Raw genomic sequence first — 26,801 nt, 5'->3', positions numbered from 1 at the left:
TACATCACATTCTTTTTATAGATATTTTCTCACATACTAAACTCTTTACATACATTGCTCATTATGTACTATGCCTATTGTACAAATTACATCATTGGATCTGTGCTTACCCCTTTCAGTAGTGCTCATCATTACAAGCTGTTGCTATGTTCACATCACTCTTCCTCATTTGTACAACCTTCATTCCCATAGCCAGAACTCCTGATTGTCTGTGCTCATCCTTCCTTCATATAAGAACTGTCCTTCCCCCCCTCACTTGTGCCTTATGCAGAATTTTAGATACAGAAATTATAGTACCCATTCTCATCAACCCATTACTGTTGAATCATTGCCATTGCTTTACCCCCTTCAACCATTGCCCCAACCCTCTCATCCTCAGTAGCCAAGAAGTAGTTAAAGCTCATAGTACTAGCTCCTAAGATCAAGTAGAAATCAGCCATACCTTTTCTTTCTTTTTATTAGTGTTACTCTCATCCCCTCAGCATTAGTCAGGAAGGCAGCCTCATCAGCACCCTTGCATAGCTTACATTAGTACTAGTGTTGCTATCCATTTCCCTTCCAAGCTCTATTCTCCCCCTTGAGTAGTTCCACACCGTTCAAGTTGCATTGCCTGGGCTTCCAAAAGTTGTTCTGTAGTTTTGATTTCTAACCAATCTATTCCCAAAGGGTCAGCCTAAATGCACCCCAAATATTTACTTCATGTACACCAACATTTTGGTGTACCCACATGTGCACCCCAATATTACTGGGGTGCACTTCTGGAGTACCCCAATTTATTGGTGTGCAGACCTGCTTACCCCAAAGACATTGGGGTGCAGGTGTTAAAACCCCCAGACTGCTTCAATCTTTGGGGTGAGGTTTAATATACACCAAATGAAATGGTGTGCATAAGTAGCGCACCCCATTGAGGGGAGTTAATCCCCCACCCACCCACCCGACTTGTTAGACTTGCACACATCGGTCATCAAGGGGAGTAGCACCCCTCAATGACCATTACAGACCGGTCATCAAGGGGAGTAGCACCCCTTGATGAACATTACAGACTGGTCATCAAGGGTGCTACTCCCCTTGATGACCAACAGAGACCGGTCATCAAGGGTGCTACTCACCTGATGACCGGTGTGGTGTTCTGTGCCTGTTGCAATGCCAAAAGGACATATGCAAAGGTATTGGGATAGTACAGTTACATACAGGTGGAACCCATTGCAAGAGGAGGAGATAATCTTACACAACAGTTACAACATTTACATACATACACCCTTTGGTCACTGCGGCGGATTGGACGGAAGAATACATGACGTGGATACAAGGACGAGGGAGGAGGAAGGAAGGAGGACCAGAGAGAGGCTTTGACCCCCAGATCGTGGAAAGGAGGAGTATTCTTGCTGGGTGCAGCGTGCATGGAAGGTGGCTTGGTTACATAGCAACATATTCTGAAGGATATGGAAGGTGGCTTGGGTACATAGCAACGCATGACATCAGGCAGCGCAATATATGCAGGCAGATAAGGTGTACAAATAGTGTCACTGCAGCATAATTCCCTCATTGTTTGGGTGGCTGTGCAGTACAGGTGTACATATGCTGTGCAACTGAGATCCCCTGCAGCTAAATTCCCTCAAACACATTCCCCTGGAGCTAAAATCCCTCACTCTTCAACATAAAAGGAGATCTTCTCCCCCCCATAATTTCTCTTTTGGGACCATCAACCTATAGAGGTCTGGTCACATATGGTAGTTTAGCAGTAGTAGTCACCAGGGAAGAAAGTGTGGCACTCTCTAGAGAGTGCCCAACCATGACTTTCTTCTGGAACCCTGTGGTATATCAACTGTGGCTCCATGAGTGACTCATGCATGTGTCAATGATGTTGTTGTTTTGGCAGCAAGCCAATCTCATCTGTAACTTCACCTGCAGCTATTTAAATGTTCACCCTTTGGATTGCTGGTTCACCCTGGCAACCTAATGACACCCAAGCAAGCTGAAATTTTGGAGACGAGTCGTGAGATGAGCATCTTTCTCAATCCATGTTCCTGAAGCTAGTAATGCCCACGGAACCTGTGACCTACTTGGTAGTCATAAACACCATTTCTGGTCCCCAGAGACTCACACACAAATTGTCAAGGCTACCTGGCGGATCAGACTGAGAGACCTGTTAGCATTCATTCTTTCAAGATGACATTGACACACTACCAGTGGCACAAGCTGAACTGAGGCACTGCCAAATAAGTGGCACAGCTGGACCATGTTTGCACACTCTCCTCTACTGAAATTCTCCTTGTCTAAATTCAGCTTTTTGGGCCTTACGTGTCCACCAATGACATATTGTCATGAGGAGTCCTTCAAACTCGTTGTAGCATGTTTCAATCCTGTTCATTGGCACCTAGGAAGCCCTAGATTTTGAGCTGGTTAGGTTAACCACCATAATTGCATGAGTATCAACCTCCAACTTGGGCCGGATTTTGTACCAGACCAGCCAGATACCAGTTCCACTTGTCTCCCCATCTGTCTGCCCTGTTTGGGTGGGAGTTGCTGTGATGGAGTGGGTTAGATTTCAATACAGATGAAGAATAAATACTCCTGCCACTGCCAAGCAAATTGCAAGTTTCACTCCCGGAGGTTTACAGTGGCGGGAAAAATGATTGTTTTGTGATGGCAGCATGGAATGAGCACACCTGAACTCCCCAACTTGTTCTGCCTTGAAGGCAAATGGAATGTCCTTGAGCATTGGGTTATGTGCTAATGGTTGTCCTTTTGAACCACATTTCATGGGATCAAGTAGAAGGCTTCTTGTGTCTCTGTTGTAGGTTGAATCTTTCCCGGGCTTACTCCTTGTTCCAGAGTGGATGACATGAATTTCTCTAAGGGCACAGAAACATTTTTCAACGGTGAAGTCAAACTCAGGGGAAGAAGTTGCTCCTGAAATCTGACAGACTCAGCAGGCGCAATCATGTAACTCACATCTCACACTACACAGGCACCTGGCACAGATTTACTAATTTTGGATGAAGCACAATGGTGAAAAATGATGTTGCCAATTGGGCACAAAGAGGCACATCCTTTCATGCAGGATGGTGCCCAAGAAGCGGTGTGTGCTTGAACACCCAACAGAGTTATGCCAGTTTAAAGAAAGTGGTTTATTTCCGGAATTTAGAATGGGTATCAAATGCATGGAAATTTGACCTTGAGACCGCACTTTCTATCAGCTTGGCCTGCTTGACCAATTATCTCAGAGTCACAGCATGTAAATTCCCAACATCATCTAGGAGTGTCTGCCCAGACCTGTGGTGTCATGCTCCCTGCAGCTGTCCCTCTAGACGAGTAAACTGCCACCACAGGGTAAGCTCAATTCTACAACAAAGTCCCTTGCACATCACATGAACAGCTAATTTGTGCAATGTTTCACTCATGTGTGTTTTCCTGCTTGAAATCCAGCATGAAAAAGGGAGGCCAGACCTGCATGCCTTTCACAGAATACTCACAACCATCCCAAAATTCTTTCAGTCTCATGGGCAACACAAATTGCCAATCTCAGATATGTTCCCTCTTTGGGACCACCTGAGACCAGTGTCTACTCCCAGACATACTATGCCTGAAGTCAAAATTGGTGGCAGTGGCACAAACAATGGCACCCCTGAAGTGAGGCACATTAGTGGGTATTGTATGGTGCACTAAATCAAGACTACCCGCTTTAAGGTGGTGTTGAAACCGTTGTGCAAAACCTGTGGCACAGCTGAGAGAGCATTTATTGGGTATCAGGGGGGTTGTAAGGGTCCGATGGACCCTCACTGGAAACGACGTGGAAAGCGGGGGCGAGGGGACGAGGCCAGAGCCTGAGGAACTTTCTAGTTCCAAACGGTGGGCTGAATTGCAGATGGGCTAGCCGGGAGAGAACAGATTCTCTCCGTAAGTACAACCAGAGAGAGAAAGAGAAGGGAAATGAGAAGAAGGCTTACCTAGCCGGGAGAGAACAGATTCTCTGCCGGACTAGGGAAGATGGGGTTCGAGCACATGTATCTGTCTGCGCAGGGGTTACATAATCCTCTGGCCCTTTGTGTGAAGCCCCCTAGGATAGGGGACTTTACAGTCTTCCCCCCTATAAAGAAATTTGACGACCTTAGGGAGGGAGAATTTACAGAGAAGGAAAAAAAAGGAACGGAGCCAAGATTTAATTGTAGTATGTGGTGGCGGATCAGGTCTTGGAGAATGACAGTAAGAAGTATTGTCTGCCACAAGTTTTTTTTTCTGGACAGTCGGCAGGTGGTCAAAGGGCAGGTTGATAAGGGGGAAGTTGGTACTGAGCAGAAAGTTGATTCGGTCGCTGGGTTAGATGGGGTAGATAGGAGTAAAGACACTGGTAATATGGTGGATGTAGCGGAATGCACAGGGGAGAATGAGGATAAGGAGTAGTGAATGGCTGGAATGTGGATCGGCAAGTCAAGAGAGCAGATAGATGATGATGATGTCAGGGATGCCGGAGGGCTGGGCTGGGGACTGGAGCAAGAGGTAGAGGATGTGGTGGTCAAGTGCAGCTTCATCTTTGCGTTGGGGACCGCAGAAGCAGTCGGCGAAGGGTGCGAGATGTGTGGGGAGGAGAGAGCTGGCGATGAGGCGGAGGAGAGGCTGTGGTCGGGCAAAAATTCGGTGGTTTGTGTGTAGGGATGGGGATGCTCGGATGGCGGGGTGGGGGTGGAGCTGGCGGGAGAGCGTCCCGCTGTCGGGACGGCTGGTGGCGACAACGGCGAGCTGGGCAACAGGCTGTTGCAGGAAGCGGTAGGTGGCGGACAGGGTAGGCAGGTGGCGGAGGAAGATGAGCAGGAAGGCGTCCGACGAAGGGACGGGACGGGCGGCGGCGGCAACAGCAAAGAAGGTCTGGATGTGGCGGGCAAAGGGCGGGATGAGCTCGCCCGACGGGGTGCTGGTGTTTGGCAGCGGGTGTTTCTGGGTGCAGGCGCGGTAGCGGGCGAGTGTGGTTGTGTCTTTCTCCAACTAGCCGCGAGAGACCTCGCTGTATTCCTGGGTATCAGGGGCTCAAGGCCCCGTTGAAGTGAATATCGGAACGACCCAAAGGGCGGCAATGGCAGCAAGGATGGAAAAGAAGGAGGTGGTGTGGGGGACTTCGAAAGCAAGGACTCGGAGGGGTCGGAGAAAGGTCTTGCATGCTCCGTCTTTGCTACTAGGTCACGCAAGGTTCTTTCCAGTCGGACTATACGATCCTTGTGGTCAGTAACGGTTTGGTTGGAAGGGAAGGAGGTCGAGTTGGGGTCGAGGTCAAGAGTTCTGGCGGATCGAGGCTGAGTGGACTGCTTTGGTTGGGATGTGATGGATTTAGTCCACTTGGATTTATTTCCTAACGCCTCTGGGGCAGTAGGAGGGACCGGTGTTGATGTTGGGAGGTCGCTAGTGGCAGTGCTCTGCCTGGAGAAGGAGGGTGTAAGTTTTCTTCCAAAAGCCGCCTCGAAGGGGCTGAGCCTCGTGGCGGGCTTGGTTGACGAGTTGAAGACGAGTTCCACGGTCGGGAGTAAAGATAGCCATGCACTTTGGCGCCTGGATGTGAAGTTGTACAGGATGCCTGGAACCGTTCTTGATTTAACTTTCATTTGGTCGGCCTTCGGCAAACAGGGGCATGATATCCTACGGATCCGTACGCCGAGCTTCTTCACGAGTGTGTTTGAGAACAGGCAAGTCCAGTGGTCATCGCGGTCAACCTGGATTGTATCTGGGGCTCCAAATAAAGTCAATAAGTTGCCAGAGAGGTGATTTGCCGTTTCCTCGGCCGTGTCAGATTGTCGGACAGGGATGAGGCGGGTGAGCCCCGAAAGCCGGCAGATGCAGGTGAGAATCATGTCAAAACCATTGATTGGCCGAAGTGGACCAACAAATTCAATGGCCAAGTGGGCAAATAATGCCTGGCGCGACCGAGGCAATTGTATTGGCACAGAAGTTTGTTTTGTTGGGGTCGTCATCACCAATGAGAGGATGATATGGGTTGCCTTGAGCGGGAAGCAAGGGTCAAGCAACGTTGGAGGATAGCCTCAATAGGCGAGCGAGAAGGAGGAAGGGGGTGTGATTTATAGTCCGGTTGGGGACTCTGAAGACGATGCAGCAGGGGAGGCGACGATGAGGGTCGTAAGTGGGCCCCACGAAATTGCAACTGACAAAATGGAAGGCCCCGATTGGGCTCCTGAAACGAGGTCCGTACTGAGGGCAAGAGCGAGCTGAACGAGATAAAAAGGGTCCCGACTGGACTTCTGAGAGCGAGATAAGTCCCGACTGGACTTCTGAAGGCGTATGGAGAGTAGAAATTGGGGTCGACGACGATGGTGGTTGTAGTCCTGAGTGGACTCTAAACACGAAATTTTGAGACGAAAGTGAGAGAAATCCCGAGTGGATTCTGAGACCAATATCGATCTTGGCAAAAAAATGGCTTGAAGTGCGTTTGGAATGAGAAAAAAAAAGTGTAAGGGTCCGATGGACCCTCACTGGAAACGACGTGGAAAGCGGGGGCGAGGGGACGAGGCCGGAGCCTGAGGAACTTTCTAGTTCCAAACGGTGGGCTGAATTGCAGATGGGCTAGCCGGGAGAGAACAGATTCTCTCCGTAAGTACAACCAGAGAGAGAAAGAGAAGGGAAATGAGAAGAAGGCTTACCTAGCCGGGAGAGAACAGATTATCTGCCGGACTAGGGAAGATGGGGTTCGAGCACATGTATCTGTCTGCGCAGGGGTTACATAATCCTCTGGCCCTTTGTGTGAAGCCCCCTAGGATAGGGGACTTTACAGGGGTGAGAATTTAATTCACGGCTGAAGGTATGGCAGACTCCTGTTCCATGATGGTCTACTGAATGTCATGGGGCAGTGTGTGGTCCCAGCTAGAAATTTTCATAGCGTGCTACTGGACCCCTACTCTGCTTATTCAGTTAATAAACAGTCAAAGAAGTCCCAAAAAGGGTGATTGAACTTTTTTGTAATTGTGGCGCTTCAGAATGATGAAAACAGTCACGACAGGGATGTGAGGTGTGCAGGAGGCAGGGGGATGCTCACTCAGCTATTGATCCAATATGCCCCTCAGGAAATGAGCACATAGGCCATCATCCTGGGCTTTGTTTTCTGTCAACCTGGGCTTTGTGTTGCACGGCAGATTTTCCTTTCTGCCACCTGACATCATACTTTTGGTATCTTGTGCTCCAGGAAAACAAGTTCCTTTTGTAGAGTGCAAGTTCAGAGGTTGAAAGATGGCAATTTGTTGATGTGGTTAAAGGTGGAAGGGAATGAAAAGATGACAGTGTAGAACCGTGCTGTTCTGAGCACATAGTGATGAACGGCACTGAATTGCCCGTTGGAAGTTCCCTGGCAGATTATGGAAGAAATGAATGCCTTCACAAATTTTGCGGCATTCCATCAGAACATGTATGACAAAGGAAGCCAGACACAGGAGATAGGCACATTAAGTCACATCTGGGGATGTCCACCCTAATGAACGGCCGTACGTTAAGGTGGACATGCCTCATCAAACCAGACCTGACATCATTCGCCCAAACTACACCTGCATGCTGAAAACTGATGTCCGACTTGTTCAAGCAAAGAGTTGAAATTTGAAAGGCAAGGGGGAGAGTAGAGATTCACGGCAATCCAAATCCCGCACAAATCCGGGTCAATAGTGGGTAAATCCATGGTGAAGGCAAGTATTTGGACAGTATTGGTACACCCTGACTCAAAGGGAAGTGGAGACGACTGGACTCCTGCACTTATCCAACCACATTCAATAAAAGCAAACACAGTTCTGAGTTATACAGACCCCCTCAAAAGTGCATTTCCCTTTGATGCCCATGGACAATCAAAGGCCCCACTGGCACCAACAACTCCCATGGGTCTGTGTTGTCTTGTGGGGGAACTCGTTCTAGGTATCTGTTTTCAACTGCTTCCTTTTAAGCTTGACAAGGAGAGGTAGAGCCATTCTGAAATTAGTGTCCGCTCATTTCGAAAAAATGATTGAGGTTGCTGGTAACATTCATCTTTCTAATACCAATCCAAGAAACATCCAACTAGTAGGAGATGCAATCCACATTATAACTTGTATCACTTCCTTTCAGATCCCTCCAGATAAACCATTGTTGGCCTACCAAGAGTACGAAGTTTTCCTAAAGTCTTCAGCGTCAACGATTCCTCAAATACTCTACGACATGTGCACCCAAGTCTTCTTTTCCGGCCAACTTGTTGTTTACCCTGATCCTAGTCACCCTGTAATTCTTGTAGAGCGCTCATCTTGGCAAGTCCACCGAGGCTACTTTCCCCTTGCTCACAAATTCAAGAATACCCATGCGTTTGGGACAGTCTACGCCATTAAGGTCCACATGAATGTCGCGGTTGGTTGCGTGAGGTGGATTGAAGTTGTGGATCAGGAAATGAACTTAGTCAGTATCTTCCTGTCCCCCGTCAACGACATGTGTACTGAGTTGATTTTGTCGAGTACTGACATTTTGTGATGAAGTCTAACCTTGGTCACATAAAGCTTTCAGCAACCCATGGACAAGCTCAGGAGTGTTTTCAGTTGCTTCGACGTGGGGATGGCGTGAGGTTCGGAGGTGTGGCAGCCAAAGCGTCACGTTCTGGCAGTACAATGCTTGCCTTGGGTGTAAGCTGAGTCTCCGCAGTGATTTTACATGCTCTGCATGATGTTTCTGACTTGAGTATCTTACAGGTTGAGCATGCGTCCATACTCCAACAATTCGAGAGAACCAGATACACCCTGAGGCACAGTCCAAAAACCCGCTTTAATCTCCAAGTCAAAGATTGGAAGGCACCTGCAAAGATCAGACAAAAGCCGCGCAAGAGAGCTCATCAGAAGAATTTCTAACGCTTCACAGCCCCACATTTCATCATTCCGCCGGTGCCTTTGTGTCTCTTTTTTAATTAAATGATGTAGCTTCTTCTCTACCAACCTATTGCGTGTATTGAGATGCCGGTTGTGTGAATGATTAGTCTCAGCGGCCCCCGAAAGCCAGGAATTTTACCACATCACTAGTACCCATTCTTGATGAGACATTGCACAGAATTTTTTCATCCTCACAACACCACTACTAGGGCAGATACACGGAATCAGTCCTGTTTGACCCACAGGAACAATACATAGTGGATTGATTCTCCTGGGCCAGTGTGCATGAGGCAATCAACAAGTTAGAGTCCCAGGTGGGGCAACATCGAGGTAGCATGGAGTGCATAGGAACCACATGGGTTTGGTTCACCAAAGCTACAGTCTACTTGAAAAATACTGAGAAATCTTAATTTGATTTGCACTTGAATATACAACAACTTGGAAGGAAATAACAGTCATTCATGGTGGTGTAATTTCGCGAGATGTGTACGGGAGAAGGAATGGGGAGCTTGGGTTCCAGGTCCTCCACTGGTTCAGAAAGTCATTCGTGATGGAGTGAGCCAGCTCCATCTTGATTGGGACTTGCATGCTGGCCAGTGGGCAGATACTCCCAGATGACTGAAAGGCAGGGGTGAAGATCCGAACAAGGTATGCTGAGAGGTTCTTCCATATCGGCTTGTCTGGAGCGTGCGGTGTGGTGGAGTGCTGTTTAATAATGGACATTGCTTGGATCATAGACATGCATCCTGAAACTCCTGCGGTTCGATGGTCCCTCGAGGTGATGAAAAGCCCGCGAACCCCACCGAGGACAAAGTAAACAAGGAGCTGAAAGTTTTGCTTTTGTTGGTATTGTTGGAGACTTTGAGCAGAATCTTCTGAAATCTTGGACAATTCTGATGAGTTTTTCTCAACATTGGAGATGATGTGTGTTGATGTGGGTGAGGGGATTTGATTGGCACGGGTGATTCTCTTCTTTTTGGCCTGAGTTAAAGGTGCGTCGCTCAGAGAATGTGTTTGGAAGATTATATATGCCATCAAGACATCAAGAATGATCTTGCAGAATTTGTGTAGAACATCTACCAAGTGCAAACGCTCAGTGGGTTGGGAGGAAGAGTCCTGACGTTCTTGCGGCAGATCAAAGCTTGATGACGAATTTTTGATGGCATCAAGATAAGAGAGAGCTTCAACCCCGCGAGTGATGTGATTGGTTTCACAACTGGAGTTGACTTGGCTTGGCTTGAAAATGTTGTTGGCCATTAGCTCTACAGAGGCAGCAACCAACCTCACCCACTCGGTGCGCGCATGTTGAGGAGGGTGAAACAACCGATACAAGAAACAAACAATGGTAGACTCGGGATGTTGGGTCTTATTGATGGGGTCGATGAACTGTCCCGGTGCTAGCATTTTTTCCTTGTTTGCAAAGCTGGTAAGAAGCGGAAAATCGAGAGAATCGGGGCAATACCATTGCTTGTTGGTAGAGTAGGATAGGAATTGGTTGGCTGAAGGGAAAGATAATTGGTCTCAGTGCTTTCACACTGCCGGAGGGATGGATGGAGATGGAGAGAAATGGCATCTCACCGTGGGAGCTGACAGTCTGCATCCAGGATGCATAGGAACACAATGTTCTTTGGAAATTGTATGTTGGAGGCTCCGGAGGTGCATTGTTGGCGGCCCTTGCACAGTTGCAAAGAAGGGACAACAGAGAGTTCCAAGTTGTCTGGTATTTTTCCCAGTTTGGTTTGGTTCCGTCGACATGTTGGTTGATGCTGACCACTTGCCGTCGTATATTGTCTGATTTGATAATTGTCAGCAAAAGACGGCCTGGGCAGTGATTAGCCTCCTGTGTCCCAGAGGGGTTGGAGTGAGCTGTTCCCGATGTTGCTTGACTGGGAGCTGTGCCAGGAGCAGTGCCGTCGGAATCATCCGGAGTGAAGAGAGGGGTGGGATTGGGTCCGGCTGGTTTGTCTTCTTCAGGTATCGGAGCAAGGTTCGAACTAGAGGAGTCGTGTGGTTGCAGTGCAAGCTCTTTGTCTGGCAAATTTGGCTGCGGCGCCATGTCGGATGGACCGGACTCGTCAACGTTGGGCCAGCGTGCAGGTGACGGATCAACAAGAGGTGAACCCCAGCCTTCCGTTGGTCCGGTGGTGGTGGCGTTGTGTGCCAGTGGCCTTGTTGCTGCGTTAGCAGTTGAAGGTGAAGCGTCACTTGGCGCTTGAATCGCCATACTGCCTAGAGTTGTTCCTGCGGCAGGAGGCTGGCTCTGATCTGCATCAATGTTGGTGTTGGATTTTGACTTGACAAGGAGATCCACGGGCTTAAGGCCTTTGCCTTTGTCAGATCGTTTGCGTCTGTAACTTTTGCGGGGTAGTGTGACCTGCTTGGATGTTGAAGCGACAATGTTGGATGAGGGAGAGATTTTGATGTCCTCCTTGTCTGGCAGAGCCCCGGATTCTTCCCACTCTGCTCAGAATGGCTACTGCGTCAGTTGTGCAAGAAGCGTGTTATTCTGTGGATTCTGGATGGGTTCACTGAAGATGCTTACTTCGTTTGCTCTTGGTGAGCGACAACGCTAGCTCTTTGGCCACAACTTTGCAACTACGAGGAAGTTTGAGAGCCAGGATCTCTCCCGCTGATTGGTAGGCAGCTTCAATCAAACGTCCAAACTCCTCTGCGCTGATTTCTTGTATTTCAGTAGGAAGGACGGCTTCTGTAGGACGCAAGGAGGCCGGCGGCACTGAGGAGGATTTCTGGAAGGCAAACTCTGCAAACAATGGTGCGGGAAGTGGCCCTTGCAAAAGGTTCTGCTGGAGTTCCTGTTGAACTGAACTTTTGGGTCAGCTTCCGTTCAAGGTTGTTATAAGGCTGCTTGTTGCTCTTACTAGGAGGTGGGGTACCAGCCAATGATTTCAATGACTCGTCATAAGGTTTGGGCGAACTGGGAGGATTACTGTCAGTTTCCATGGTTCAGCGAGAAAGTGGTGGAGGGGAGGGATGAGGGGATTTGGGAAATCAGATGTTCTCAATTGGGGGTGGAGGGTGGGACAAACGACCCAGAGCTGAAATCGGTCGGTTTTTATGTGACAGGAGAAATATAGGGCCTTTGTGAGGGGGTGTTCACATGGCCTTTGTACATATTCACGGTTTCAACATCGCCGTTGTTGCATCCTTCTATCTTCATTTGGCGCTCAGGTAGACCACTGGCAGATGACCAAATCTGCTCAGGCGAGCACTTCAAGATGTGAAAGCTGACGTGTGGCTGATGGAATCGTCCAAACTCCCAGATTTCTGTGCTTCAGCAATCTGGGAGCTCAAAACTATGCTGATGGCGAGCAGCTAATGTTATTGGTTGTGATGGGCAGTAGAAGTGTACATACTCGATTGTCTGCTGCGGAGGGGAGAAATTCACATGAAGAGTGATTATCTGGTTGTAGTTCATGTAATGACGTGACCGTCATTGCTAAACCCATGGGCCTGCATGTCCACCGCAACGTACGGCTGTACGTTAAGGTGGACATGAGGGCCCCCAGGGTTGCATTTTGGATCTAGGCTCACCTGCCTTGGGTTGCCACGCCTGGATATGGTGAAAGTCTTGATGATTTCAAACACCACGCAGAAGCGCTAGTGTGAGGCCGAGTGAGAGGTGGCCAATCCGCGCAAGAATCTGCACTACATTGATCTCACGCCACGAGGCGTTTGGGGGATACCTTGGGGCGGTGAAGTCAAGCTGAGGATTGATGTTGATTCTGGTGACAACACTGCAGGCTGTTGTCCACCCTAACGTACGGCCGTACGTTAGGGTGGACAAATCTGGTGCTCGCACAGTTTTTAAATCTGTGCAAGCCCAATTGCACAACAGTGCATACCTGATTCAGGCCACAACACAGTGGGTACAATGGTGGTCATGAGGACATGTGTGGGACGGTCCTCAACTGCCTTCCAGTCATCAACTCTTGCCTGCCATGAGTCGGGCTTCTGGATCGGCTCGCAGCGAGGCCTTCTCAATGGGCCCCGCGTAGGCTGCGGCGCGGATTGCGGGGCTTCCTGATGTCCACCCAAACATACAGCCGTACGTTACGGTGGACATCAGCAATCATGGTCCTCGCTGAAGACAGCTCCTTGGTTTGCCCGTGACAGCGCCATCTGCACCCACTTTTTGAGGGCTGGCAGGCGGAATCCTCTTGGGAGGATCGTCTATGAGTCATCATGACTGCCACCGGATGTCCCAGATGGCGATCTGGTTGAATGGAACAGAGTATTGTTAAGGTCCTCAATCCACATGTATCACAGGCCATGGAATTTCACAGGCTAACAACATTTCCGTCTTGAACACAAGGGGGACACAAATTTTGAATACAAATACATGGTGTCGAGGAGTGGCAGAATCTTCACGCATCTGTGACTGTTGAGCACACACAATATTTAAGGCAACTGGGTAAGAGTGTCTCAACGATCTACTTCCATTGACCCCCCTGGTACTGGTGCGGAAGAAGCACCTTGACCGCTTGACCCACTCGGCCCTGAATTTCGTCCGGTTGTGGAATTTGTGGCTGAAGGTGCACTGCTAGATCCGTGATTGCCGTTGTGACGGTGACAGAGTTTCTGCATGTTTGCGGCAATAGTTTTGAGATTTATGGCAGGGACCTTTGAGACGGTACCTTGCTCATAAGAGCTGAGTTGACTCCAATAAGCCTGGCTGTAGCAATCAAGCGGCAACCCACGCGGAACGCCAACAATGCCCTTGGTGTGTTTGAAGCCACATCTGGAACGTGTGTAAATGAGTTGGTTGGCGGCAATGGTCTTCGGATGCTTGGCGCGCGCAATGAACATCTTGTCGAGGCAGTGTAGGACATTCGTCAGATGGTCGCTACGCCAGTCCGGTATCATGGAAACAGGGGCAGTGCCTTTCCCACCATCCTCAATGTCAGAGGAGCAGTCTTTTTGTTTGACAATGCTGGCCAATGGAATGTTTTTGTCAAGCGTTTTGTTGATTATTTTGCATTGGTTGTCCTTGATCTGCCACGTCAATCAACCGCGGGTGAGTAATTTGGCAGTACCTCTTGGTGCAATGATCAACAAGGATGGAACCTACCCTTTTGCGCCATCGTTGGTACTGCCCTTTTGTGGCTTTCTCTTCCTTCATCTTGTCGTAAGTTGCAACGTCCATCTTTTGAAATTCGTGTATCTCTCGGGATTTGGTCTTGAGCCATCAGCGAATGATGGCGGGAGCTTGACCAGCCTGCTCGTCAGTAACCGGGGTCGTTCGTCAAATCCATCCAACCGCCTTCAAAGCCAGGACCTCTGTGATTGTCAAGTTCCAAGCAGAGCTGTCATCTCCCACAGTTTCCCACTGGAAGGTGACCCGTGATACTCCCGACAAAGCCAGAGTGCTCTCTACATCAGCCTTTTTTTGGATGTTGACGGGCTTACAGCATCTCCCAGGGCCCTTTGAAACGGCTGGGGTGAACGGTGGTTGGGGCATACTTTTGCGAATTTCTTTCTCAGCAATAGACACATAGTAGTCGATCTCGGCAGGCGTCTTGTCAGCAAGAGCTGCTCGTACCCGGTCGAGTTCAGTGATGATGATGGCACTTCTCTTCTCAATCCAGTATAGGTCCTGGAGCTCACGTTCAGTCGGAGTGGAGGGATAATCATGCGGCTTTTCCGGATTCCCAAGGAAGAATTTGACAAAGCCTTGTATCTTCCTAGAGTACTGGTCGTAGTGCTCTGCCAGCAATCCCTTTGGCGCGTTGGTTCAATCGCCTCTGACCGTCCGCATGGTCTGCTTGTTGTCTGGCTTGTCTCGCCTGCGAGACCAAAAACTTTGGGTCCAGGTGTGATTCGTCGGGGATCTCAGGGCTCATTTGTTCAGCCGGAGGGACACCTACAGAGCCAGGAGGGCTGTCAGTATACCATCCTTCTTTCAATGTGCGCATCGTGTGTCACTTGCCTTGATTGTCAGTATTCATTGCCCCATCTCCGCCGCCGGGTGATCCATTGGCCTGAAATTGGGGAACGAGCTTATCAACAAGCAAGGAAATCCACCCATCTGCCGGATCTCTCATTGGTGGACTATCATCTGTGTCCACCGCTGGTACACCTGGGGGGCCCCTTTTGCTATTCATGACCGTCTGGTCTCACTAGAGGGAACGTGAGGGAGCTTGGGAGTACAATATCTGGTTATGGATGGGGCGCAAAGAATCCTCCTATTGAGTGACGCTGGATAAAATTGCTGCTAGTTTCTAGGGATAGGGTGTTGAAATGATAAGACAACCAAGTCACAACAGATGAAAAATCTACAAATCCAACACAATTCGGACTGAGATGCCTCTGACTTCAAACATAAAGGGATCTTGGAAATAGATTATGTGGGTATACCCCAAGAGTTGGTTTAATGTGTGTTGCTCCTTTGTTCCCCACCCCACGCTTGCCGGCGGCCGAGGCACAGCACACACCCTTTCAGAGATCCCTCAAATCAGTTCTCCGCTAGTCCCTCCCAACCCTGCCGCATTGCGTGACCAAAGAGTGCCCCTCAGAACAAACACACGAAAACAGACTGAGTTGTAGCTGAACAAACTGACCGCAGTAGCTAATCCAACAGCACTGATTGTTTCACCAGGCAGTCCAAAGGTCCCAGCTCCGTGTTGCATAATGGCAACATGCCCAATGACATGCTTGCTGTCTATCACCACTGGGCTGTCATGTTTGGCCTTCACCAACCAACAGTTTAGGTCCGGGTAATTGCCGTAAGGATCCTCATCTCTTCGTAGCTCATCAAACGGATTGATGACCATCCAGGTTTTGTTTGGTGTTTGGTTTGACCGGAAAATAATCTCTGTCTCTCCGAAGCGTTGACTCTTCCCTAGGACAAACTCAACCAAGCAGTTGCCACGGTGCTGCTGCTTGCAAGTGAAGGATTTCCTGTTGAGTAGTACACTTTGGACGCGTTTGACTGCAGGGTTCAAATGCAGATCCGACTGAGCCAATCCCCACCTGCCCCTGGAAGTTCTGTTTCCCACCACTGCCCGCTGCCACTTCTGGAACAAAGGCTGATCAAGTGTGAAAGTGACCTCCTCCTTTGTATCTGAATCATCTCCCCCTGACAAAACGGGGAATGTTGGGTCATTAAGGGCAGAAGCAAGGTTTGAGTTGATGTGCCATTTGGTAATGAGAGCCTTGGGTATTTGGTCTGTCACGTCAACAACCAATCAGCAACCATCCTATTCCCAAGTCAACTCACGCAGATGAGCAAAGAGCAGATACTGACCGAGGTGGTGGTTTGTGGGTAGCCTTTGTAACATCCCGTTGACCCTTTCTTGTGCCCAAGCTGCCGTTGATTGAGGCGGACCAAATCAACGGATTACTTCACTGAAATGTTGTGTGAGATGCAAGTTTGGTGTGCTGGTTTCTCCAGGCCACCCCCTCTGCAAACATTGTCTGTACTTCAATATCAAACCATTGAGTTCACTCAGATCCTTCAACTTAATTTTTGGGAGAGTCAAAAAGTGCGTGATTTGAGAGAGCGTGGAGGTTGATTCTAGCAGTAATGAAATTTGCCTCCTGCTCTCTTCCGTGGCAGCGTCCCGGAGTCCTTTGACCCACAGCGGAATCAGAGCAATGGTATAGTACACCTTGTATAGTATTAACCACTCAGCCGCCTTCAAGGAGCCATGGTTGGCTGCTCCTAAATTGCGCGGCAATCTGTCAATCCAAGAGGGCAAGACCGTGTGTAGAATGGTTCGTCAGACAACATCAAGTTCCTCTGCGGACAAACCGGGAGCTTCTGTATCTTCATCTCGGAAGTGTCGGGCGCTGGATCTCTCTTGGGCACCTTGAATAGTGTAATTGCTTCGGCAATCATCTTCAGTCTCAGCTTCCTTGTCCGCAGCGTATGAGTTGTATAGGTTCTTCTTCCTTATACGCAGCGCATATGAATGTGTTGAAGTCAATGAAGCTTCTGGATTGGATTGAGTTTCAGCAATAGCACTGCGGGAAGGCGCACCCAGGCTGGCTCTTTGGCGGGTTCTTTTCTTAGGTCGGTCGGCAGCCGAAGTGTCATCAACGGGGTCTGCCCGCTTACGTTTCATCCTTGGATTGCGGACACGGTGGGTATGATCTGCGAAGGGAGGCTCGCCATATGATTGGGCATTCTGCCACTGCTTGTCCTGCTCCTGCGTCTTCTTGAGAAGGGCTCCCGCTGAGGCCAGATCCAAGAAACGCATGCTGTGGTCTTTAAGGTCACCCAGGATCAGGGCGTGCATCACTTCAATTGAGCAGTGTTGAACCGGTCGCCAATACGGAAGCTCATTGAGAATGCTCCATTGTACGCCGTGTGCTTTCAAGAACTTCTTTCGCTCGGTGAAATTGGTGAGTTGGAGCCACTCAGATGCACGTTGCAGATGTAATTCATCCGTCCGACGCGGAAATTTCAGCGGATTTTTCTCTTCTACGCAATCCTTGCTGAGGAGGCAGAAGGAACAGAACAAAGTGGCAGCGTGACTCCCAAATCCCGCAGTCTTGCGCAACGCTGGTAAGTCCCCAATGAGCGGAAAAATAGCTACTTGGATCTTCCTGCCTGTTGGGTGCATACTTGTGGAGTCAAAGGACACTCCCCTCCACAACTCTTTCAGCTCGTCAACCAAGGGCCGCAATACATGATTTATCTCCTCTAGCCTTGGTTCCTTTGGACCCGGAATGATGCCAAATAGAAAAATGTTTTCTGGCTTATATCGATTTGTTGGCGGCAGATTGAGACAAACAAGCGTGATTGCCCCTACAGATGTGTGCTTTCCAAGATTTGAGCTTCCTTTGGGGCTGAACCAGTCAAGATACAGGCTGAAGACCAGATTCCCCAAACATTGTGTATACACTCCCAAACCGTCGTCAGAATTCGGGAATTCACACCAAACACTCCCGTGCCAAACATCCTCCATATCTCGGTCATCATTCCAATCGTTAGCAGTGAGGCTTGAATCTAGCAAATTTTCAAATGGACGTTCCAGGAGACGGTTTTTTAACCAAGACTTGAGAGACACATAGGTAAATGTTTGAACTGGAACCGCTTTCCGATTCTTGTTGAACTTGAAGAGTGGTTCATTGCATGTTGGACTAATGTTCTGGGATTTAGCCCACTTGCAGTAGCCTTGGCGAGCCGAGAGGAAAGGCTGGGCGCATCGGCGACGACTGTCACGGTTGTAATTGTCAATCGAGTAAAGCGCAAAACATTTCTTGCAACAAACCTGCATTGTCAAGTTTGGATTCAAGCCGGGGCAATGGAAGACCGCCTCTGGAGTCTGCGGGATCTGCTCCACTATGGGGATTGGGTCTATGTTGGTGGAATTCTTCATGCTCCAGATCTTCCCAAGAAGGTGAACATTTGCCCACGCAGCCTTGAGGAAATCCACGGCACCAGCTTTACTGAGTTTGTTTGAAAACATCGACAACACCAACTGAGTCATCACCTGCTTGCAAAATGATTCTTCCAGAAAGACCTGCGTTGTAGGGGTGCGCGCAATTTCTGACGAGCCCAACGGGTCCGCCATTGCAAGACTCTGCTGAGACTGGAAATCGTCAGCAGCATTTATGTTTAAGAAGTAAGTATCATCAATTCCACTGACAGCATTACTGGTTGACGGTTGTGGAATGGTTTCAGATTCAGTTGCCTTGTGTCGTGACCTTTCAACGTCTATCTTCCCCTGATGCTTTTGAAAAGTACGCTTAGACAACACTCTCCCTGCAACCACGCCTCTGCCTTCTTCTTCATGTTGCTGCAGATTGCAACCATAGGATTCACAGTGACAGACATGAAGTGGCCGTTGGACCATGTTCTGTTGTACGTTTTGCTGGCGGAGAAAGTTGTGTCTGAGTCAGAGTAATCTGGACAAGGAAGCAGGGAGGGCGCGGCCTGCCAACTGGGGATGTACATTAGGGGGTTTCAATATTGATCCAGGAAGCGTTCCAGGTCAGAGTTTCCAGGAAAAATGACCAACCTGGAACGCTTCCTGCGGACCTGATCTCCTTCTCCCTATCCCCTTCCAGGACCTCCAGGACCGCAGGAAATCAGGAAAAATTTAACCAAATAAGAGACCAATCGGACCTTTTTCTCAAACCCCGGTCCCCCGGATTTTTTTTCGACACCCATCAAACACCCGGCTCACCAACTGACACCGTCTTTGCCGCTACCTGACGCCAACTCTAACCACATACACCACCCGCCATGCCACCCAAGAAGCGACAAACTCAGTCAGACAACACCACCAGCCAAGCCAAGAAGAAGAAGGCCCCGGTAGCGTGGGACAAGGACGGCGAAAACAGTGGAGACTGCAGCATTCGCATCCTCCTTGACTGGCTCGCGGTCGAGGGGAATTATGAACGTTGGCGCGGCAATAACAAGACCGGGTCAACAAAGTCTGCTTTAGCGAACGAAATCTTAGGATTGATGGCCGATGCTGGTATCACCCACCGAGACAACAAGGGTGTGCAGACTAAGATGCAGGAGCTTCAAAACTTGTATTCAAAAGCTAGCGACTTCCTCCGCAATAAGGGCTCTGGCCTCCAGGAGGATGACATAGCCAACGGAACAACTACCCTTCAAAGTAAATATTTACAATTCATTTCATGGTTCTCCTCCGCTGCAACTGACTATTGAACGACCGTCAGTTGCTTTGACAAAAATTTGCAAGTACTGGGATGAACTTAGTTTGATCATGGGTACACGAACTGTTGCGACCCCCTTGCACACCATTGCATCTCATCAAATGCTTGTACCTAATCTTCTTCGGGATGGCTTGCCCTCGCCTGAGATCCGTGATTCCGAGGCCTTACAAGCTTCTTCCAAGAAAAATGCTTGTGTCAGCTCCGAGCCAAATGATAATCCAACTGACGACGACGAGCAAGACGATCCTGACACGGGCCGAACATCTTCGCCTGGTCCAACTACTACTGGCCGCCGCGGCGGGACCAAAAAGAAGGCAGGTGGCAAAAGTTAGTATCATTTCACTTACTTTGGCTTTGATTAGCTTTATCCTTAATGCTGACTTGCCTTGGATCTAGAACTTGACCCCCTTGGCTTGGAGAAAGTACTTGCCAAATCAAACATCTACTGGCGTGATTGTTATGAAGCGCGCAAAAAACGCGATGAAGATAAAAGTGCGACGGAAAAGAAATGCGTTAAGTTGGAAGATTCACGTAACAGGGAGATGCTTGAGATCAAAAAGAGGAGGGTCCGTGTTCTTGAAATGGAGGCTCAGATGAAGGCACGACGAACAGAGCTGGATGAGGTCTGTGAGCGCATCGCCATCATGAAGGAGCTAAGCGACATGGGCCACTCCAAGAAAGAAATTGCAAAGTTCATGAAAGAGCAATTCAAACAAGATGAAGGCAGTAGCAAGAAAAAACACTCAGACAATGCAAATGCTGGAAAGAATGACTCCGACGAAGGTTTGGACAACAGTTCTGATGGTTCAAGCGATGATATGTCTAACAACTCGAGCAATGATTCAAACTAGATATAATTGTTTTTTGCTTGCTTCTCTAAATATCCCTTTTGGTTAGTTCCTACACAATTTTGTTTGATTGACAATCCTCCATGTCCACCCCATCAATTAGAACGTGATGAATTTCATATTTTCCCACCACTTGAGATTCTGGAGAGTGTATCTTTGTGAGCGCCTCAGAATGCCGATTGTGTTTTTATTGGTACTCTAAATTAGTCTATATGTCACAGTGTCTCAAAGAAATTATTCCAAGAAGCTGTACATGCTGAAACGTGTACAGGATCTTGTGTTAGCTACCAAGTCCACTCGGAGTTGAGTACGGCAAAATCCTAGCTGAATCCACAAGATCCATACAGTCCATCGCCACAATGCCAACATTGTTGCTTGACTTAATCCGCTACAATTTCAAGTTTGAAGAGTCCGTTTCGCCAAAAAAACACCAAAAGAAATCAAAGAAGAAAAACAAGAAGGAACTCGTTCAATCTGGATTGATCCCGCCGACAGAGACAAGCAACTCCGTGGATTCTACACCAATCCTGTCGACATCCTCCAATCGCAAAGGTTATGATGATACTCCAATTGGTGATCAACAAGCACCTAGCCTTGTTGAACCCTTGCGTTCTGATCTCCCAGCATTAAGTGCCCCACTGGCTGACGTCTCAAAAGGACCTATGTTGAACCTCAGGAAAGAAATCCATGATGAACTCATGACGCATGGAATTTCAATCAAGGCGCAAGATGATGAATCAACAATTCACCCAGCTTTCCGACCTCGAACTCATGGAAAATTGCATACACTAGCTCTTGATAACGATCTTGCGGAGTTGGAGAAGGAGCTACATGCACCTAACCCAGGTTTGTTCTCCCAATGCTGGTTTTCCAGTTCGATTGCACCTTTTTCTAATGATTAAAATATCACAGATGATCTCTGTACCTTTTGCAACAAAGTATTACCAAAGAACCCATCAAAAATGCTACTGGACTTAGGAAACTATCTCAAGGGCCGTCGAGATGTCTGCAAAAGGTATTCGCTTATAAACCCAAATGCATTGCATCTACCTGTGAGTGTTGTCATCTACATGATATTGCAGCAGTTATCTCAAAAGTTTTTTCTCTTTAGTTTTCCGTTGTAGCCAATTACTGCCGCCGCCATCAGGATGAGATTACTGTTATCCCAACAGGCCTGGAAAGAGGCTGGCCCGCGGAAATTGATTTCTCTAATCTTCAGATGTGAGTTGAATCCGTGTTCAGATAGCAAAGTGATCATTATCTCCTGCTGATAATCTTGTTACAGCCGCTTGAAAACCATCAGTGTTCACCTGTGGTCTGTAGCACGACAGCAAGTTCCATCAGACTTTCTAGATCAGGCATTGACCGTATGGAAAACTCTCGGGTCTAGGAAATCTCAGAGTGTGTTTTATGACATTGATACCTTCCAAATCAAGCAGCCTGGATAGTAAGTCACCCATCCAGTGTGCAGTGCTGATTTATAAGCCATATTACTGAACTATATGATTGAAGCTATGGGCCCCAGGGATTGGATATCATATACCAAACACTATACAAAGAATTTATCTCCTTGAATTTGGACTTGACCACACAGATCACACATCCACTTTCCCCCGAATATTTCTTGCGGAAGGTCTTGCTCCCAGAAGCTGCGCTTGGCCTGATTGCGCAGGATTTAAACCTACCAATCTCGCATCCCATTGTGCAACAAACTCTTGATGAAAGTAGAGAATTTGGCCTTGCAATGTTTCCCGACAATCAAGAATGATCAGTTATAATTTTGATAGATACAAAGCTAAACTTCTAGCAGTTCTTAAGGATTAATACCATCCATTGTCCTCTCAAAATTCCCGTGCCAGTCTTAGAACCTCCTGTCGCCTTTGTTTCCCTGCAACAGTACCCTTTTCCGCAGCATTTCTGTTTCCATATTCTTCATCAGGATCATCGGTTTCTGGTTCAAAATCCTCGAAATCATAATCTGCACCTTGATTTAGAAAGTTATGCAGAATTGCGCAGGACTGTAAACAAATAGTTAGTCCAATCTGACTGACAACTCAATGTAGAACAATGAGTACAAACCATGATCCAAGCTGTAGCACGAACCATATCCTTTTTGCTGGAGATCCGTAAGCGCAAGCCTTTCAGGCTTTGAAATCGATTCTTTAATAATCCAATACAATTTTCAATCCCAACCCTAACACCTGAGAGGTGACAATTGAAATCATGCTGCGTGTCCGTTAGCGGTTTGTTTTTCTTGCGTCTGAAGGCGGGTACAGTATTTGCTGTTGGTACAAAGGCTGAGTCGGCCAAAAGGTACTCCCCTTCCAAGAAAAAATCCGCTGGACTTGTGGTGAGAGCGCAGTTGGACATAAGTTTTTGATCGTGAGAACATCCGGGCCATCCGGTATAGACGTAGATTATGTTTTTGTTTTCATCGCAAACCAGGAGGGTGACAATGCCGTAAAAACCCTTGCGGTTGTAGTAATCAGGACCATCCTTCTCTGGACAGGTAGACAGCACAACTAGTGTGCCATCAATCAGGCCAACACACCCATCAAAGCCAACTTCCTTGAAGGATTCTTGAGTATTTTTGCGTGCTTCATTGTTGGGCCAGGCAATTAGTTGGGATTGTAAGGATAGTATGGCCATGATGCACCAATTTGTGTAGAGTTCTACGGTTCCGTCGCCGATCCGATAATAAGTTGCAATGATTCCAACAGCAACACCGTTTCCGAAGCATCCCAACCGGTTGAGCGTGACCATCAGTTGTTCAATGACCGGACGCTGAGGGTGGTTTGAATTGTTATGGAACACTGGGTTGCTTTCAATTTTTTTGCATAGCTTGATGAACAAAGATCGTGACATGCAAAAAAACTGCTTAAATCTACTTTCTTGCATCCGATGCAAAAGAAAATAATGTGCATCTGGTCCCTTTTCAATACGTTGACGACGTCCTAGATAGTGCTTGCCTTGAATGGTCACGAGTGCTTTGGCCTTTGCTTCTAGTTCTGCCATCGCAATATCTTCATCTTCGTGCTTATTGTCCTCATCATTGGTATCAATTTCGGAGCCAGAGTTATGTTCATCACTATCAGCTAAGAGAAAATCAAGTGCCATGGCTGTTAATTGGTCGTTGATTGAGTTCTCAAGGGTCAAAATCAAAAGCTTCCTATGAGATGTGCAAACCATTTTGGTTTTTTGAGGCTGAGGGCAAGGGACTCAATGCCGTGTATCTCAACTATCCGCACTTCAACAGCCATACAGGTTTTATAACCCAAAAAGATTTGTTATTGGTTTTATTCAGGTTAATTCCAAAGGGCACAACACAAAACTTCAAGCGACAAATTTATACCTTAGGAGCACAATCTGTGCTCCTACAGCTTCGATCTCTCTGGAAATTGGATGATTTTTATTTTCCAATCCGGCTCCTGTACGGAAAACCACAAATTGCATTGATTTGTATGATTCAATGAAATATAAAGGTTTTTTGATTTTATTTTAGAACATGTCATCCTCTCGAGCTGGATGAGTTCCCATGATGGGATGGAGTCGGTCCCAGTATCTGCAAAGCAAGCGCACATATCCTGGTCCAAGTCGGTAAGCTGCAATGATGATAAACAGGGTGTTATTTGCTTGGACGCAACTCATGACTTTGAACCGTGTTGGGGAGGTCATCAAAATCATTTGCCACCATTTCCACAGAGCCAGAACACCTGAGATAGTTACAAACATGCTTGTAGCTATTTTCAAGTTGCACTATCTTCATGGAAATGCCTGCAACAAACAAATGTCAGCAAATGCGCAACATAAGCCAAAAATTAAGTGCTACCTTGGGCAGTGCGGTGATTGATGCCATGATGATTCATCACGGCAAGTATTTCAGCACCGAGTTGTGTCCTTACATGTGTTGTGCGCCACTGAGCATAGTTGTCATTCATGGCAAGCCAGTCGAGGAGGATGGTGATGCTGTCTGGCCAATCATTAACACCGTCGGCGTCCCAGGGGATTCCGCGAGGTCTTGACGGCATTTACGGGTGATGAATTTGAGGTTTGAAACTGATGAAAAAAGGACCAGACAGTACAATGAGGTGAGATGAACTTGTGGTTGCGTGGGGGAGGAGATGGGCCTTCCGGGCCCCCAAAGGCATGGGACAAAACGTTTTAAACCTGATGATGCTTTCCAGGTGTTGTTCTCCTGGGTTCGAATGCACGAAGGTCCTCTTTCTGGGGGTCTCAATGTAGAACCGCCAGGAATTTTTTTTTGGCTGTGTTTCATTCTTCCTGGAGTTTGGACCTGGAACGCTTCCTGGGGCAATTTTGAAGCCCCCTATTCACTGCCCCTGGAGGACGCACGACTCAATCTAAAACAGTGGACTTCTTGAAAGTACTTGAGAGGAGTTGGATTGGCTGTACACGCTGCCATCGTCATATATACAATCTGTGTCACATCTTTCCCTCAAGCAGTGCAGCTCGGCTTTAATTACGGTGTGGTAGATGGAAAAGTGAAAAATCAAAAGTGTTTTCTCATACATATATTTACTCATACTAGGCCTCAAGATACCATCAAATGGACCCCAGAAATGGATTCTACGGCCAATTTTACCCCTAGTCACCACTGGAAGCGTCACTGGAGCCCCTCTGGATTGGAACCTACACGCCCTTGGACAATGGACACCCATCACACGTTCAGCATACCCAGTCACCAGCCTGTCACAAGCCTCAAGTCAAGGATCACATTATTATGCTTATACACATCACAGGATACAAGTATACATCTCCCCATCAGACTATAGTCATCACATAGTATCAAGTACTCTTCTATTTCCATATTATGATGTCATCCCGCACTGATCCTGCAGTTCAGACTTCATTTATGCACCCCCTGCATCCACCTGTCAACTAATGCAGCCTACTTTCACTTTACGCAGCCTTCATGCAGCCCTACTGCATGCTTATGACATCATTTATGTACCCCTGACACATTATGACATCATTTGTATCTACTCTCACCAGCTAAAATCCCTCACACTGTTGTCCAGATCAGCTGAAACCCTAACCCACAAGCCCTCTGGGGCTCCACTTCTGTCTATATAAGGAGCTCTCCCCTCCCCATTTGTCAGCTCCTCAGTTCATCACTCACCAATCACAGTCACCCCAATATTCACCTTTACCAATCATAACCAACTCTTATATAAATCATCAGCTCTATACCTTGTCAATCAAACAACTCATTTTGAGCCAACCTACCCTATCACTTGAATAAAACTTGCCAAGCATAGCTTGGTGGGTCCTGTTGACTGATAGCATAGAAGGGCAGAGTTTGCACCTCCATCATCCCCTTCTCCATTCAGCAAAAGGTTCTCAGGAACACTTTTTGAGTCTTACAACGGTGTACCGAATGAACCAGAGATTGACATGCATTCCAAAGACTGCACTTGTTCTCGTTGGCCAAGAAGACAAGCACAGTTCATCCTTCTTGAAACGTTCCGCACCCAATTCTAACCGCCAGCAAAGCCGTAGTTCAATCCTCGGTCGGCTCCAACATCAGATTACCAAGATTGGACCAGATACGCCACTGAAAGCCAAAGAGGGGTGGACCCCAGGAATGCTCCTGTTCATATTTTACCTCTTTTGCCCCTGGGCAGGTTTGTCTTTCATCTGCCTAACACCTCAGTCACAGCCTCACCGCACTTGGGTTACATCAACCGTCAAGAAGCATCATCATAGCCACCCACAGAAACCCGCACAATGCCGAACAATGCTACCTTCACTTCCGCCCAACTCACCTGGCTGAAAGAAAGTCAGATCCTTGTTGACACCAAAATGCAGCGTGTGGTCAACAAATCTGACAGCAACATCAATCAAACAACCAACCGCAATATGGCCTATGGGTTTCAAGGCAAGTTGTTTGCCGATGCCATTGACATGAAGATCCCACACTGGGCTGTTCCAAATGTCCACGCAACTTGGAATGCTATTTGTTGTTGTCAAGGCCAGAGTGAGTGCCATGTTTCCTCACTCATCCCTCATGTCATGGAAATTCTCAAGATCTTTTGCCAATGGCTGCTCCCAGGTCCAATAAACTTTGGCAAATGTGGAGCTATTGAAGGAACCGCAGCTAAATCAGGGAGCTCCTGAATTCTTAAATGTGATCTTCACAGGTCAGAGAGCCCTTGTTGTTGTTGAGCAAGACAAGGACTGAGAGCAGCGGGCACGATGCCGGGCGAGTGAGTATCATTGCACACTAAAGAACAAAAGAAACAAGAGAAAACAACACAGAGAGAAGGAATGAAATGAAAAGACATATGATTGTACCTGAGAGCAGCGGGCACGATGCCGGGCAAGTGAGTTGTGGAAGGATGGGGAAAGGGAATCCTTCCACGCCCGCTACCTCAGGTATACAATGAGAAGTGTGACATGAAATGTGGAGCTG

Source organism: Puccinia triticina, chromosome 9A (genome assembly GCF_026914185.1).
Source record: "Puccinia triticina chromosome 9A, complete sequence".
NCBI classification, from domain to species: Eukaryota; Fungi; Basidiomycota; class Pucciniomycetes; order Pucciniales; family Pucciniaceae; genus Puccinia; species Puccinia triticina.
Note: the sequence above shows the minus strand (reverse complement) of the source record.